Source organism: Sceloporus occidentalis, unplaced genomic scaffold, assembly GCF_023333645.1.
Source record: "Sceloporus occidentalis isolate IW3139 unplaced genomic scaffold, rSceOcc1.0.p SCAF_4, whole genome shotgun sequence".
Taxonomy (NCBI): domain Eukaryota; kingdom Metazoa; phylum Chordata; class Lepidosauria; order Squamata; family Phrynosomatidae; genus Sceloporus; species Sceloporus occidentalis.
In genome coordinates, this window is record NW_028316984.1 from 125,384,848 (window position 1) to 125,403,634 (window position 18,787).

The following is an 18,787-nucleotide window of genomic DNA, read 5'->3' on the forward strand; positions in this document are numbered from 1 at the left end:
GAAGCCTCACGGTTTAGCAGCTGAGACTTCCCTCCAGCGGAAAAACAGGCGCTGGCAGGCCACCCTTTTTGGGCGGTCTGTACCATGCCCATGTTAAAATGCTCACACACATGCTTTACTCAATGGGTGAAAATGTATATATTTCAAAATTTCATTAAAAATGCATGCATAGAAAGAAATATACATGGAAATACAGATAAATATCCACATGACAAAGAGAAAGATCCCTTCTGGGTACTTGCAAGCTGGAATGATAGTGGGGGGGGGGGGGGGGAACCAAGTAAAATATTGTTTTGCTCATATACAGCATCTATAGCTTTACATATATATTACTGTATATACTCGTCTATAAGTCAAAAAATTTAAGCCCTGAAATGGGCTCCAAAATCCTAGGTACACATGTATATGGGTCAATATGGTAATACTTCTCCATGAGCCATGGGAAAGCTGCGGAGATGGGAGGGAGGAGAGAGAGAAGGGAATTCAGAGGTTTGTGTCCCCCTTTTTGCAAGCCAGCAACCTTTGGGAAAGTTGTGGGGAAGGGAGGGAAATCAGAAGTCTGTGTCCCCTTTTTTCTGCAAGCCATCAGGTTTGTGCCCACATTTTGCATGCCCAGACTGTGACCCTTGGGAGAGGTTCAGAGAGGGAGAAGGAGGGATCAAAGTGGTGTTCTCCCCCCCTCTGTTTGGATCCTTCGTTACATCCCCTGAGTTTGACCCTCAACTTATTCACAGGCCATATCAAAATCCATGATTTCCCCCAAAAAACCTCGACCTGAGGTCAACTTATACATGAGTTTATATAGACATTCTCGAGGCTATTATCCTTAAAGCGTACAGTTTGAGTTTCTGGCCCTAAAAAGTGTGGCAATACATAGATAGTGCATACATTTTAGCAGCAAATGCTGCCGCCTTTAGCAATGTCACACACACAAAACAGGGATAATGCACAAGGAGTTTTTTTAAAAAGAAAATAAATAATATATGGTGCAACATACCTGCAGCAGGATAAAGGTGGAATATAAACAAGATTGGGCAGAACCTGAGGAAAATCCTGAATTTTCTGTGCTCTGGGACTTATTGCTAAGAGCTTCATTCAGCATGCTACTCATGCTTCTAAATGGTTTAGATGACATCATCACAAGTTGTTATTTCCAGTTTCAAAAAGTCCATAATGTAAAGAGGCTTATGAGATTACAGCTCTAAGCACATAACAAGAATGGGTTAAATCTCAGTTTTTCATTCTCATTACCATCATTGCCATAAGATAGGATTAATGTTGTGCCATTTTTCTGCTTCCCTTAAGCCCATCATTATGAGGATGAAGATGACAGTGTAGTATGTCACTGAGCTACTGCAGCTATATTGTTCTTCTTTGTTTTCCCTTGTTTGTGGGGAAGAAGGATGAAGGACTTCCACCATCCACGTCCACAATCTTTTCTTTTTAAATGGCTTCAGACATGGAAAAATATAAAGGCCATTTTGCATGCTTCATTCCCTTGAACCCTCAGCAAACTCAAGCCAGAGCTGGGCTGTAAGTGTTACAGTAGATGTATCATTCACTATGATCTACTGTAACTTCACAAACTCACAATGAAATGTTAATGTAAGAAAGAGATATGGTGTTACTGTGTGACATCTTTGAGTACCTGAATCCTCAGGCAAGTCCCCAGTGATCATGAGAACCCACAATTGACACTTGCCCTAGCTCAAAACTTCCCCTCACCTATTCAGATTCCCACAGTGCCCATGATGTACCACTACTCCAAAACACTTTGGGGAAGTGATCCCACCAGAGAACTGCTGTTGCCAGATTTACTTGTCAGGGGGAAACCTATTAGGGATGTAAATGCTGGATTGTTTTATCTTCACATTTGAGGATGAATAATTACTAAAGTATTTCCCTGCTGCAGCAGAAGATGAATATTGCTCCTCAGTATTCTTCCTGTACTGAAATGTCCCAAAATATTGTGGACGAATTATTCTGTGTAGAAATAGAATTTTTGTGCAATTACTTTTTCTGCACACAAAAGAAACGTGTTTCCTGTGCAGGAAACCTATTTTATGTGCAGAAATCATGTCTTTCTGTGTGTGCAAAAAGGCCATGTGTATCTCTGCTTAGAATAATTATTCTGCACTTTTTGGTACATTCAAATACCAAAGCAGGGGAGGAGGGGGGCACAAGGAAAAAATACCAATGGAAAAAACTCACACAAAACACACAAAAATTTCACTACTCTAATATTATTTCTGGTAGCATTTACTGATTGTCAGGTAATCCATTTTTGGGGGCACGGAAATGAAGCATTGTGAATCTCCTTACCATTCCTAAGTTCTAATGATTCAGGAGGAATTAGTATAACTTTGACAAAGTATTCCTCATAATGCAATTAGCCTTCCTAAGAATCATTGGGACACTGTGCTAGTCAATGTTTTAAAACATAGTTTGGCAATTGTTTTTATTTCAGCTCTCAGCTCTCAGCATTAACACTATTCAGTATCACCAGTTACTTAAAATACAAGGTTGTTCACTTTTTAACTGATGAATTGTTTTCCATATGCGGATGATATGTTCTAACATGTTTATTCTTGCCAAGAACATCTCTAATTGTGAGGAACAGGTTTAATGAAGGTTATACCAGAACAATGCCAAAGAACTGTGGTTGCTGAGATGGGAAGACAGTTTGAATGATGGATAGAAATGTTTAAAAGATTGACTAGCTCCCTGTGAAATCAGTGAGAGAGGAAGTGGTAACATTACAGGAATGAATGGGAAATGAAGTCACAAAGGATGGCAAATGAACTGAAGCATTAAATGGATGCTTTACAGAAAAAGAATACTAAAAATGTGCCATCTGCAGGCTCCTGTTGTATCCACTCTCACGGATGACTTCCAGGCTAGTGAGGCAGAGATATTGAATAAGTTAAGGAAAGTTGAAACGAACAAATCATCCACACTCTGTGAAACTAGTCTAAGAGTCTTAAAGGAGCCCAGAAGAGAAAATGGCACAGGTAAGTATTTCCCTATTCTTCAGCCTCCAATTATCACACTTGTACTGCATCGTTTTGAAAGAATTATAACATTACGGAGTCATAGAATTGGAAAGGAATCCAAAGGTCAGTTTTTTAGTGCTTGTGCCCATTTACACTATGCAATTACACATTTAAGAAACATTTAGGATCAAAATCTTCTCAAAAGACATGGTGCACGAAATGACAATTTAAAAAGGGGAGGGATTAAAAACCTGAAGTATTATATTTTCATATGATGATATTTCAGGACAAGACAATTCTTTCTCTTCGTTACTAAAGAATGTGGTCCTGCACGCTGCTAGTGGATGGAACTCAAGCCAGTAGTAGATGCGTCTAGAGACAAATTCAGAGATGCCAAACAGCTCTTCAACCCTGCTGAAATAAAGCAGTTTTACCTCACTTTAATTGTGAGAGCTCAATGCTATTGGATCTGGGATTTATAGTTTTGTGAGATATTTAGTCTTCTCTTGTGTCACAACAAATTATAAATCCCCTTATTCCATAAGGTGGAGCCATGACAGTTAAAGCAGTGTCAAACTGCATTAATTCTGCAGTGTAGCACCAACCCTACACCATATTTTGAGACCATGTTGTTTCCCTCTTCAAACCTGCTTAGTAGGTTGCTGAGGAAGAGATGGGTTTCTTCTTCAGAGGCCTCAACTGATCACATACAGAGATTCTGAAATTGCATATGGATAGTGCTTGAAGAAGATTGGTAGAGGATATAGATATTCTTCCAGACTGTATGTTCCACTGCAAAAATAATGAATGTAAGAAAGGGTCAAATTATATGGAATGCTGACATTCCATATTTGAACTCTTAATATAACATGATAGACCTCCCCTCCCCCTCAGTATGGTCCTAATCTACTGGTTATTGTTGTTGTTGTTGTTGTTGTTGTTGTTGTTTTTGTTGTGTGCCTTCAAGTCATTCCCAACTTAAAACAACTCTAAAGCTATATGGGATTTTATTGGCAATTTTCTTCAGAAGGGGTTTGCATTGACATCTCTGAGGCAGAGAGAGAATGACTTGCTCAGGGTGACCCAGTGGGTTTACATGGCCAAACTGGGATTCACACCCTGTGCTCCAGAGAGAAGAAGAAGAAGAAGAAGAAGAAGAAGAAGATATTAAGATTCAAAATACAGCCGTTCAACATATAGCTTGTCCACAAGGTGTCCTGCTGGACAACCACTAAAGAACAAATCCTTTTGCTTTGCTCTTTCACTGATGAGGTAAATCTTCATTAATTTTGTTCCATCATGCAAGCATAATGAATTAATGAATATTTACCTCATCAGTGAGGATGTATACTTTTGCACAGAAAATGGCACATTTCCTGCACAGAAAATAAGTTTTGTGTGCTAGTAACTTCTTTTTGTGTGCAGAAAATGCTGTTTTGGCACATTTCCTGCACAGAAAATAAGTTTTTTGTGTTAGTAACTTCTTTTTGTGTGCAGAAAATCCTGTTTTCTGCACTGGGGAACTGTTTTCTACAATGAAAATGCCATTTTTGTGTGAGAAAAAATGCTACATGCATTTTTTGCACCTATAACCTGAATATATAACTCTTGACACTCATTTTTAAAATCCTTTTGTAATATATTTGAATAGTCATTCCATACCAACTATTTTATAAGCGTTTCTGATTTACCAATTTACCATGCTTACAAGTGGTGTCATTGTTGGCCAGCAAATACAAAACCATGACTGTTATAGAACAGTTCAGTGAAGACATGTCTTCCCTCCCCTTTTTTCTTTTAATCTGCATGCATGTCATAATAAAATATGCTATCATTCATCTAAATGCCTATGGTATAAATGTCACCTGAGGAGTTTATGTCTTAATAAATCTGAAAGATCATTTACCTTGTTGATGTGAACTGCAGTGAGTAGAGCAAAAGTAAATGCAGAGATATATACCTGCAGGAGCTGCTGAGTGAAATATACTTGTACTGTGGGAATGGGGATCTTCCAGAATTCAGAAGAGGATAGTATATAATGCGAGTGCCCAGAACCAAATTTAATATTTTTCCTTGATTGTCAGAGCCTAATCACAAAAATCTTCTTAGAAAATGGCAAATTATTTCTCCTGCATGAGTGCTAATTCTATACATCATCAGTCTTATCAGGCCAGTGCTTATCTTTTTAATGACAAGATCCTGGCAGTTTCCACATACAACATAAAGCACAACATGAAGGCATTTCAAGAAGACCAATTTCAATGTGACACTAAATACAGTTAGCCAGTGAGTCAGCAGTGAGTATGGCAGAGGTGCATTAGTGATGGGAGATAAATGAATGTAACCACAACAGAGAAGGCTGAGAGTGATGTCTTATTATTGTCTAGGACTTTATCATGCAAGGCTGCCAAAGTGGAATTACAGCAAGATAGCAGTGTCTGTGGCCATATGTTATTATACAATGCATTATCTCTCATATAGCTGCTTTATCTTCCATCCCTTCCTAGAGCACTTCTTTTCATTGCTGGGCAAAACCCACCAATTCCTCCCAAACAGGTTGCTTATCCACTATTGATTCATGTTTAATAACTTCCTCCTGCTATAATTGCAATACATGTAGTGCATGTGGGCATGATTATGCTCCTGTCCCTTTTTCCACCTCTCCCTAACTGTTCCCAAGCAATCTGTTCTTCTTTTATTTTTTCAGTTTATTTTCCCCTTTTATGTACTTGATCATTTGATGTGACTGCACAATTGAAAATAATAATAATAAAAAAATCAAAATACTGATAAAAAAGCATGCTGGGAAGGATATATCGCAGGAAGGTGGGGTTATGAAAGCCAGTGTGTAGACATCAGGGCCCAGGACTATGGCAGCACTGTGACACTTATGAAAAGCTGTGTGGAAATGGCTGTCCTCAATGTGGTATGTTTGTTTCCTACAGTAACATAATTGTGGGGGCTTAGCAACTTGTCAGGCACATTCTGGAATTATGGATCTTAGATGAGTGAAATTTGAATGCCAGAGCACGATAGCATTATACAAACTTTAAGCCTCCTGAAACAAGGTTTAAAATTCTGGTGTGAGCCAGGGAGTAAATGTCATGCCTGACACCAGCACCCCAACATTACTGGCTTTTCTGTAATTTTGTATGTGGAGATCTAGTAGAGTTAAATTGATCAGGCAGAGTTTTCAATCACAGGTAGACCTTTAAGTGTGGTGAGCCAAATGTGCTTACAACTTTCCTGCAAAATGTTGCACATTGTTCTGTCTTTAGAGGTGCCCTTGCACAAGAAACATTGGGCTGACCTATGTGTATCTCCCTACCACTTTAGCTGTTGTGCATTCAGGAAGAATGCCTGTATAGCATTAGTGATGCATACTGAAGCATAGTTAACTGCAACATTCTACAAAGCAGGTGGTAGGTCTAGCCTATTCCATCTTGCCTTTAAGTAGTTTAGTGCTATAGACTTAGTGGTGTGGATTGGTGCTTATAGCAATAACAAGAATGGTAGTTGAAATACGTTTTGGTTGGCAAGTTATTTTTTAGTCCTACTGTTAGCCCCCACTATCTCATCTCCTCACAATATCTTGCCTAGTAATACTATAAATCCACATTTACTGATGACAGCCATTTTTGGTTGCTCTTTCCATAGTATTTTAATTTGTGCATGATATCTCACTTGTTTTGTAGATGGTAATAAGCAGATTCTGTAACATAATAGTTGTAAAAGTGCTATAGGACTCTATTTTTGTTCTCATTCCAGAGACTAGATGCTTAGCCCTTTGTAATCTTATATGCTTACTTGAGGGTTTGTTCATTCTGTATTGAACCAGGTTGTCTTTTGCAATTTTGATTATTATCTTGGTTTCACAGTCTACCAGGCGTTACTGATTGGAGTTTTGGAATATCAATGATTATATTTTACCCACAAACCTACGAATTAGTCAGGTAATATCAGATAATGTGGCACGTTCCAAGTATTTTCACTTTTTTGTAATTGTGCTATTATGGTCCTATCTATGCCAATTTTATTCAGAGGTTTTGTCAGTCTATTTGGAATGGTACCTAGAGCACTTCTCACTACACTGAGGAATTGAATTCTCAGTACAACTGAGGGGCCACAATTATTTTCTTTTCCCAGAGATGGTGAACCTCAGTTCGTAAGTCTTGATATTTCATAACTGAGATTATGATATGGTGATGATGATGATGATGATGATGATGATGATATTCAGAGCAGCTGAAAAGAAAGCAATCATTCAGTAGATGCTTTTATATAAATCTCTCTCAGTATTTATGGAGCACATCTTAAAGTGTCTACTGAAGTGAAGAGCTTCTAACTGATAACTTTGCCAAATACTTTTTAAAAAAACAATATTTGGTGATTAAAATCCATCACACAAGATTTTATGTCCAAAATGTTACTTTGCTGAAAAGGCCTGAAAACATACCCATGCTATTTTCATTGCCATTTTGTGTCCCCAAGGCCCCAGAGGAGTAAAAAAAAGGTTTTGCAAAAGAAAAGTAGAAGGTGGAATGTAAAGAGGCATGAAGAGCATTTCCACCAGATTTGGAAGTGCCCTGAGCCCCCAAAGGGTCAAAGGGATTTTGTTTTGTTTTATTTTATTTTATTTTCAAGGAGCCCGGTGGCACAGTGTTTAAATGCCAGTAGTACAGCTACAGGGTTGTAAATTTGATCCTGGGGGCTCCAAGGTTGACACAGCCTTCCATCCTTTCATTGGTGGGTAAAATGAGTGCCCAGCTTGATGGGAGAATTAGCTTATAGACTGTAAACTGCTTGGAGAGTGCTGAGCTCACTGATAACCTGTATAGAAATGTACATGTTATTGCTATACTGCTATTTTATTTTATTCTTATTTTTGTCCCCAAGTGCTTTCTTGGGTCACTTGAGGGGAATTACACCATGTTAATAATAATAATAATAATAATAATAATAATAATAATAATTTATTTATTTATTTATTTATTTGTATACCGCCCTCTGGCAAACCAATCCGGGCGGTTAACAACAGTAAAATATAAAATATGACAATTAAAAACACTTTATCCCTCCCCCCTTAAGACAGTATTAAACAGTATAACATATTAAAACACAATATCAATGCATAAAAACAACAATTAAAAACTAAAAAACCCTGATATCCCTCTGTTGATCCTCAACCATCACTAAGATGGGGCCACGGGAGGAATGAGGGAATCAGGGAACCTGGGCCGGGATGGTTAATCTGGAAAGGCCTGTCGGAAGAGATCCGTCTTGACTGCTTTTTTAAAGCTGTCGAATGATGTTATGATGTTATAATATAATGTTATCATTATATTATAATGATGGGAGCCATCAGGCAGACCCAGCAACATCTTGGACTGCCTGAAGGAAGAGGCCCCTCCCTCCTCAACTGTCATCTCGGCCTCAGAGGGAGCGATCAGGCAGACCCAGCAACATCTTGGACTGCCTGAAGGAAGAGGCCCCTCCCTCCTCAACTGTCATCTCGGCCTCAGAGGGAGCCATCAGGCAGACCCAGCAACATCTTGGACTGCCTGAAGGAAGAGGCCCCTCCCTCCTCAACTGTCATCTCAGCCTCAGAGGGAGCCATCAGGCAGACCCAGCAACATCTTGGACTGCCTGAAGGAAGAGGCCCCTCCCTCCTCAACTGTCATCTCGGCCTCAGAGGGAGCCATCAGGCAGACCCAGCAACATGGTATACGGAAGATCTCCGGGCAAGGAAGCAGGAGCTGCGACGGCTAGAGTACCATTGGCGGAAACACCTTCGCTTAGACGACAAGACTCTCCTAGCCCAACTGTTAGAGGACTACGGAGAGGCGATACGAGCAGCAAAGAATTCGTTCTATGGTGCTCGTATCGCGTCCGCGGAGTCGCGTCCAGCAGAGTTGTTCAGGGTGGTCAGGGAGCTAACTCAGCTCCCTCCTGCCCTGAACCAGATCCTTGAACCTTCTAAGGCCTGCTGCGACCAATTTAACAACTTCTTCGCGGATAAAACTTCTCGGATAAGCGAAGGTCTTAACGCCGACATTCAGGCAGAACCTAGAGTAGAGGTATCCAGGGCCTCCGTGGACTTTATTAAACTGGATCGGTTTGAGTTGGTAAGTACCGATGATGTGGACAAGATCCTCGGAAGTGTTCGGAAGACAACCTGCTCTCTCTCTATCCCTGTCCCTCGTGGCTAGCAGCCCAGGGGGGACCGGCTGTAACTTTATTGTTACACCGGATTATTAATACATCTCTGAGGGATGGGCAATTTCCATCTGCTCTCAAATTGGCCATAGTAAAACCTTTATTAAAAAAGCCCTCCCTCGACCCCCTGGTGTATAACAATTATCGGCCAGTTTCACTGCTGCCATTTCTGGGGAAGGTGATCGAGAGGGCGGTTGCAATCCAGCTTCAGGGGGTCTTGGATGAAACGGATTATCTGGACCCATTTCAAACTGGCTTTCGGGCGGGTTACGGGGTTGAGACGGCCATGGTCGCCTTGGTTGATGATCTCCGTCTGGGCATCGACAGGGGAAGCGTGTCCCTGTTGGTGCTCTTGGACATCTCAGCGGCTTTCGATACCATAGACCATGGTATCCTTCTGGGGCGCCTGGCAGAGGTGGGAATCGGGGGCACTGCGCTCCAGTGGTTCCGGTCCTACCTCTCCGGGAGGTCTCAGATGGTGCAGCTGGGAGACGTGTGCTCCGATGAGAGGGCCCTTAAAACTGGGGTCCCTCAAGGAGCCATTCTGTCTCCCATGCTATTTAACATTTACATGAAACCGCTGGGAGAGATCATCCGGAGACATGGGGCGCGGGGTTATCAGTACGCTGATGACACCCAAATAGTCTTCTCTATGTCTCCGACTGATGCAGTGACTGAGGATGGCGTCTCTCCTCTCGTGGTCTGTCTGGAGTCAGTAATGGGCTGGATGAGGGAAAACCGACTCAAGCTGAATCCAGAGAAAACGGAGGTACTTGTGATAGGTTCCCCTGGTCCAGGAATGGCGGTGGTTCCACCTGTCCTGAATGGGGTCACGCTCCCTGTGAAGGACTCCGTGCGCAGTCTGGGGGTGCTTCTTGACTCGTCTCTTCGCCTGACTGCTCAGGTGAATGCGATGGTCAAGAGCACCTGTCATCAGCTTCGGCTTATTCGCCAGCTGCGCCCATACCTGGCCCAGAGGGACCTTGAAACTGTAGTACACGCCCTGGTAACCTCGAGACTGGATTTCTGCAATGTACTCTACATGGGGCAACCCTTATACCAAACCCAGAAGCTTCAAATGGTGCAGAATATGGCAGCCAGGTTGGTCACTGGTACGTCCAGGGCCAGCCATATAACACCGGTATTAAAAGATCTCCATTGGTTGCCCATTCGCTTCCGGGCGCAATATAAGGTGTTGGTGATGACCTATAAAGCCCTAAATGGCTTGGGCCCAGGATACCTGAAGGACCGCCTCTCCCCGTACATTCCGCCCCGCACCCTCAGAACATCTGGGCAGCAACTACTTAGGGTTCCCGGGGCGAGGTTTGTCTCCACTATCAGGAGGACATTTTCCATCACCGCCCCGGCCCTTTGGAACACGCTGCCCACAGAGCTCCGCTCAGCTACCTCCCTGGCCCAATTCAGACGGGATCTTAAGATCTTCCTGTTCAGGACTGCATTCCCTGAATAAGGTCCTATAGGCCTCCCCCGCCGCACTGGCAACGGGACTGGCTAACCTGGGGCCTTTTGTTTTTATGTTTTCTGTAATATTGTAATTGTTGTATGGTGTATGATTTTAATGTTTATTCTCTATTGTATTTTAACTGCTGTAAACCGCCCTGATCTGATGGAAGGGCGGTATATAAATAAAAATTTTATTATTATTATTTATTATTATTATCTTGGACTGCCTGAAGGAAGAGGCCCCTCCCTCCTCAACTGTCATCTTGGCCTCAGAGGGAGCCATCAGGCAGACCCAGCAACATCAGGGACTGCCTGAAGGAAGAGGCCCCTCCCTCCTCAACTGTCATCTCGGCCTCAGAGGGAGCCATCAGGCAGACCCAGCAACATCTTGGACTGCCTGAAGGACGAGACTTCTCCCTCCTTTAACTGTATTTTGTATTGTATTACGATTTTACTGTACACCGCTATGATCATCGCGGAATAGCGGTCTATAAATAAAACATATTATTATTATTATTATTATTATTATTATTATTATTATCTGACGGATCTCATCCGGCAGGTCGTTCCAGAGTTTGGGGTGACAGCAGAGAATGCCCTCTGGGAGGTCGACGCAAGCCTAGATTTTAGAGGCTGCAGTAAGTTTTGGGGGGCATGGGTCAATTTAGATCCTGAAGAAGCCATTTTTTGAGAGAGAAAGTGAATGGGAAATTCTGCTCACTTTCTGTTGTAAAGAAAAGGCCTCTCCTGTGCCTAAGATAGTGTCTGGGAACATTGGGGGATACCCCCACCCCAAAAAACAACAAACCCTTTTCTCGACCTTCTTTTTTGAGGAAGTGGGGTATTGGGTGTTCAGCATTGAGGGTCTCCCAGGGGACCAATGCCGTCTCCTAGCCTTTTCCAGTTCCCCAAACCTACTATAGATAGTAGTAACAGATCAGACAATGTGCTGTTAATTTTCAGCACTATGAAGAAGCTGCCTTCTGTCTGTCAAATATTTGGCAGATCTGATCACTTGAAAGAGTATATAATACTTGAAAATATCCTTGCCATAGAATGTAAAGCACAGACTTTGCAGGCAGCAGCAACACCATTAGGTATTTCTTTGGAAGATGATGAGAATGTAAATTAATGAGAATAAGGAAAACAAATGATATAATAACAAATGGATAACAACATGAAGGAGGTTTTTAATTATGAAAATGAGTGGAATAACAAAACAAAACAAACAAACCTCTTTTGCATTCCTAGTATGTGTTAATGTATCAAGTGCCAGATGAGAGTGTTGGAATCACAGTGTTGTTCAAATAATAAAAGATAGAACTGCCTTTGTGATATGTCAGAAGAGGATCATTCATAAATGGAATCTTGGAAAATTGATGAGACAAAGATAGTCAAGCCAGTTTGGAACTGATCTCAGGAACATTGCTTTTATCTGTAGCTTATGCATATACACAAAGAGAAAAAAGGTGTTTTACTACATCAGCAGCACATTAATCATGATAGAATGGAGTATCTGAATTGCACTGACTCATTTTGTGAGGAAAGTCAGGAATATAAATCAATAAAATCTGATAACAATAACTGAAATGTAATGCTATCATATATGGCTTATAATTTTAAGGATCCTCTTCATATTGAAACAGGGATGTAGCCAAGGGGGGGGGTTTCTTGGGGTCTGGACCCCCCTTCCATTAGAAAAATGAATGGTGTGTGCTGCTGTGCCGTCGCACCCAAGCCCCATTATAATGGTGGCACTTAGTCTGGAACCCCCCCTTCCTAAAATCCTAGCTACGTCCCTGATTGAAAGATATGTGTATCTGTTCCTCACCCTCAAATTTTGAAGTTCTTACAAAGCTGATTTGGCATACATTTTGTAATGGATAAGCCACCTCCCTTCATGATCTCTCTCTCTCAGAAAAAAAACCACAACAAAAACAACACAGAGTATCTAGATGAATGCCCAAGGCATGTTAAATTTTGACGTTCATTATTTTACTGAGCAAAATCTTAAATAGCAATTCTAGTCATGGCTCTGTCATTCTGTCATTATGAAACTGCACAGTGGATTCTCAATTATATTTTGGTTGATTTCTTCATAATCCCCATATTTCTTTCTATTTAATGTTCCCACTGAAGAGTGTTTCACATCTATAACTTGCTAAATAAAATTTCTTTTAAATTCTCTTCCCCATATTTCCACCTACCTGATTTGTAGACATTATTAATCTATACCACACACGTGTTTGTGAAAAATAGGAAAAGAAGTAGACAAGATTTTTTTTTACTGAGTGCAAGAAAAGGATGGGCTAGTGTTGCTCTTTACAGTTTATTGCACCCAGTGGGAAATAATGAACTCTGAGTCGAGTTGCTTTTATAATAATCAAGCTGTTTTTATTAAGACAGTAACAGACAGAACTGTCTTAGTTGCAAGTGTGGGTTATAAAGAAAAGCAATAGAAAGTGTCTTTACTATTCCTCTGATACATACAATCTTTAGAAGGGATCAAGATGCAAACAGATGGCCTGGGAACTTCTGTTTCTATTTATTCTTGTTTCATCTGCCTATGGAAAATTTGGCTACTAGATGTCTTAAGGAAATAACTGAAAGTGCTCCAGTTTTCCACATGCAGCTCTAGTAGTCCAAGCAGTGGTGAACTCTGCATCATTTAACCCATATTGTTTAACCTTCAGTACCTTGATTGTTGATTTAGTATTGTGCTTTTTCACCTGTATAGAGAAATACACTGGGCCCTTGTTATCCACTGAGATTTGGTTCCAGGATGCTCCATGTATGCTCAAGTTCCATTAAATATAATCGTATAATAAATGGTGTATCTTATATAAAATGGCAAAATCAAGGGTTGCTTTTGAGAATTTATACTTTTTAAAACATTTTAAGCTGTGGATACTTGAATCCATGGATAAAGAATCTGTGGATACAGAAAGCCAACTGTACAATTTTCTGTGATACATGTAAATGCAGAATGCTGTTAGATTTACAATATGTATGCACAATTCATCTGCATGTAATTACTCAGCTCAGAGTGATGCCTTGGCATGTAATATGACATTAGCTAGGCATCAACATTCTTTAAATGCTTTTTTAAAAAATGTATCTTTCTTTCTTTTTTGCATTATGTTAGTCTATTGGGACTAACTACATTCTTATATCCAGGTCTCTCTCCTACTCTGCCCAAGAGAGAGTATGTATCATTTTGCCAAGGCCTAGGAGGCTCAGTGTGGTAGATGGACTGAGAAAAAAAATGACTATATGCGTTTTGTGACTAATCTGTGTCTCTCTTCTTATAGTTTGGTGGTCTAACCACTGCACTACACTGAATCCTTGGGCACATCAAGGTGTCTCAAATGGGTATCATAGCTCTAGTACCATCTGATAGAAGAGCAACAATGCTTAGCACTGAAGAGTCAAGAGTAATAATAGGGTTAGGAGATTATTTCACACAAAATTTGCACTGGGTTACAAGTGGGTTGTAATCATACTGCCCCATGCCCAGACAGTAGGCAGCCCATATCCAACCCAGGCTTCTCCAGCAGCTTTTCAAGAATGGAAAAATCCTATTCTTGAAAAGCAGTGAGAGAAGCTCAGATTTGAAAATATCAGTGTGATAAGATCCGTTGCTGACAACTACAACCCGCATGTAACCTGCATGGATTTAGAGTGCAATAATCTCCCTAGACAGTTTGAGTGACTCAAAGTGTTCTCCCTTCTGGTTTACCTATTCTGACCCCTCTGTGATATAAACTGATATTCTGATAACATTCCTATCTTAGAAAGGAGTTCCTATAATAAAGCCTTTAGTTTGTTTCTCCAACCCAATGATGTCTTTAGTCCTTAATCAAGATCTCCTTGCATCCACTCTTTAAGAGAAACCAGTGATGAGATACTGGTGATGAGTAAACTTTTTTCTTTTTTATATTGAATGTCCTCTGTTCATTTCCTTCATAGTCCAGCATTTCTCTTATTCATGCAGCAACACATTAGTAACAAGTACTCTCCCCCCCCCCTCTCAATTACATGAAAGGGACAGGATTTTTAGGAAGAATCACATCTGGAGCGGAAAGAGTTAATTCTCCTATCATTTCTGATATGACTACCCCATGGCAAAAAAAAAAAAAAAAATCTTTGAAAATAATGTGCAAACCAGGCTTAACAAACTGATTTCCATTGTCTTGCCCAGATTGCAGGCCACTATAATATAGACTAAAACACTGCAAAGCCTTGAGAATTCTCTGAGATTCATTCTTCTTCCCAAATGCTGTATTGTCCCACTCTGTAATCATCAGAGCTGCATTACACTGACAAGGCATATAAACGCATATATGAAGTTCAGAAATGAAGGCTTTGGAAACATTGCTCATTTTTGTTCCAGGCAGTAATTACCATAAAAACTAATGTTAGTGGAGAAATTTCATCACAGTACAGTTCTGTCCAGTCTTAATACAAAGATCCATAATCTGGATTTAAAGAATTTGTATATGGGGAGAGCAACTTCATCTTTTTATAAGATTTATTTGAGGATAAGAGGATATGTTCATAGTTTTCATCATACAAAGTGAACGTTTCTAGATAATCCCAAATCATTCCACAATGCTCAACAAGGTAGTAAGAAACAATTTCAAAGAACAGGAAATGTTTCCCAACAGACAACTGGCCACATGGAAAGCAATCTACCAAGCCATGGGCTTTGTTTTAAAAAACTTAGAATGGTGACTATGGTGATATCACAAAATATATGAATAGGAGAACTAAAAATGCTTGGTAAAATCAAGCAGTTGAATGAAAACATTGAAGTGGTGTATGTCAGTGTGTGTGGCTGTGCTTTACTTCAGCTTCAAGTCTAAATTAAAACATTATTGATCACTTGGAAGCAAGTCACAGGAGAGAAGCAAAATGCTAACTAATCATATTTCATGTTAAAATCAATTTCATAGTGTTATAAGAGCCTGAGAGAATAGTTTATGGAAATCAGCATCTTTTATGCATACATTTTATGCATAGATTTTGAGGTCAGTAGAATGATATACTGCTATGACACCTGCCCCCTTTTCCAATGGGATTTGTAATAACTTGTATATATTGCTCCCATAATATATTTATATAAAGGCTGTTTGCAGTCTACAAGTGTCACAAGACTTCTGATCTGCCCTTTTTCTGGAAAAAAATAAAAATAAAAAAGGTGAATTGCATCTCTGAAAGCCATCAGGTCTAGCAATTCACCTTTGAATAAGCCACAGGATCCTTCTGCACAAAATTACCTTTTTCTGAAAACCTGAAATGTATGAAAATGTACAACTATTTCCAGAGGGTTTTTTTCCTTCCGTGTTTGTGGTCAAGTTCTTTGTATCCAGAGACATATTGTAAAGTTCTGCAAAAAAACAATGCATCTTTCCATTCCTGTCTAAGATAACTTCCTCCTTCAAGCACAAAATATCAGAGAAACATCTGGCATCACCAGAGAAGCATGTGGCTGGATGTACAGGAGGTCTGTAAAGATGTCTTTTTTGTTCCTTACTTGGTTACAAGGACATAGCCAGCTGCTTCTCTGATACTCTTTCTCTCCACCAACTACTAAATGCATGTGGAATGGGTGGGTTGGTGCATAGGAAGAAGGTGATTTCTGCAGGAATTTTGGTTGCAGTATGAGAATTTTTCCTTCCACAGTAATGAAAAAGTTCAATACCTATGAGGAACTTTCAGATAAACCTGTTAGAAACAGGAGGGGCAGAAAACTGGCCTTGACCTATTGAAGTTGTATGGCTCTGTTTTAGAACCTTCACTTTCTTCTATTCTGGCTCAACTTGTGGCTCGTGGACTATCACTGGCCAATGGACCACCAATTTGAGTAGCTGTGATGTAGAGGACAGACTATGTATAAGAAGTTAATGGCAGGTTTGAAATGCACTGTCACAGAAATGGAAAATCACTAACAAGAACTAGCAGAAATATTGGCTTACACGCCTACAAAATTCATACTAACATTCGGCAAACTGAATTTTCCAACTGGTTTTTATCTTTCTCAGATAAGTCTAACCAGGTTCCAGTCCTTCCCAAAGCAGTCATAAGGTCACTTGAGACAAAGAATAACCAACAAGTATGTTGTAAGTATGTAGAGTTTACTATTAAAACAAGCCTCAAATTTATGGTTATTTTACAGTTTACCTGTACAGAACTGTAGATCTTCTAAAAAATTCACATGGCTCATTTTTCAGTCTGAAAATAAATAATAAAAAAGACAAAGCAGGATGATGTTTCCCCAGAGCAAATATTGCAATGAAACTGATCTGAAATGCTGTTTGAAAGCTTTTTGGGAGGAGAAAATGTTTGTTTTATCTTCTAAATAGAACATTTCCCATTACTTCAGATGTCTATGTCATCTAGATGTTTTCCACATCTGTTTCACTACTGTCTGTAGTCAAGGAGATGCCACTGTAGGCAGGATTATAATTTCTGAAATTCTAGAAAAGATGTGGATCTTTAGTATTAAAGTAACCATTGCAATACCCATGGAATGAAGGCCATCATATATACTTGCCTAGGCAGAATATGGAAGAGCTATATTTTTGCCTACAACTGCCAGAATCCTCTTGTGGACCTGTGCCACTGTTTCTGTGTAGGCTGAGGAACTTTGGGATCTAAATACAATATATATATCTATATATATATATATATATATATATTACTAAATTTCCCAAGTTGTGCCTGATGGACAACTCACTTGGGATTCTAATGCAGCGTGAGATCTTTGTCATTAAGCTACCTTGAGTCCCATGCTTGGAGAGAGATGGAATATAAATCAGATAGATAAATATACAAATCTTCTCTCAATCTGTTTTCTCCCCACTGTGCAAACATTAATTATTCTCTATCTTGTCACTGATTATTCATTTTTTCTAAGTTGAATGGACTTAAATGGATTGGCAATACAGTGGACCCTTGTTATATGTTGGGGTTTGGTTCCAAGATCCCCCGTGTATAACAAAATCTGTGTATGCTCAAGTCCCATTAAATATAATGACATAGCAAAATGGTGTCCCTTATAAAAAATTGGAAAATCAAGGTTTGTTATTTGAAATTTATACCTTTTTTAACATTTTCAAACCGTGTATGCTTGAATCTGTGTATAAAAAATCCGTGTATAAGAAGGGCCGACTGTACCAGTAAATAATGGTTAATAACTTGCCATGTTTACAGCTACTCACACTGAAAGAAAAGGGAGTAACATAAGGGTTGCCTTGACTTTGGGGAGAGAAAAAACTCCAGGTGTATAGTTACATTATCCTGTTTCATAGTCACCATGAGTCAAATGACAGCTTAAAAGACTAACAAATTTGATTTGATGTCAGTTTTTAATGGACTGCAGCCCATGTCATCAAACATATGAAGGATTAACTGAGGTGGAAGATTATTTATACACCCATGTCTTCAACCAAAGGAGGGTATCATTCATCTCATGAAGTGGCCTGCTGCAGACCATGAATGCTATGCCAAATAGAGAATATTAGTTTGTTTCTCTACTCTTTCTTACCCTTGTCCTTGGAGGAGTTTTAAGAAGCCAATAATTGCAACTGCAAGGGTCAGTTGGGATATTTTCACTGTGTTGGGTATAAACAGAATCCACAACTATAGCTCTTAGGAGTAAGCCAAAGCCATAGAGCAAATAAATGATAGATTTTGATACTGGAGAATGTTGTCTAGTAGCTAAAGATTCTTTCATCTTTGATTTTATAGATAAAATGTTCAGCTCTGTCCAGCAATTTTTGTCCTCTGATAATCAAAGAAAAATTGTGAAGTCAAAGGCTTTCATGGCTGGCATCCATAGTTTTTTGTGGATTTTGTTTCAGGGTTTCTTCTTTCCTGTTGAAGTTGTCCAAGTGTTTATGGATTTCAATGGCTTCCCTGTGCATTCTGATCTGATAGTTGTTGGCATGGTTTAGAATTTCAGTGTTTATGTCCAGGATGGTTCTGCTACTGCTGATTTTTCTGGCTGAACCAGTCTGCAGTGTCTCTCGTGTTCCTTGATTTGTGTTTGTTTACTGTGTTTGATGGTTCCTATGTAGACTTCAAGACCCATCAAATGCAAATGAAAGCCA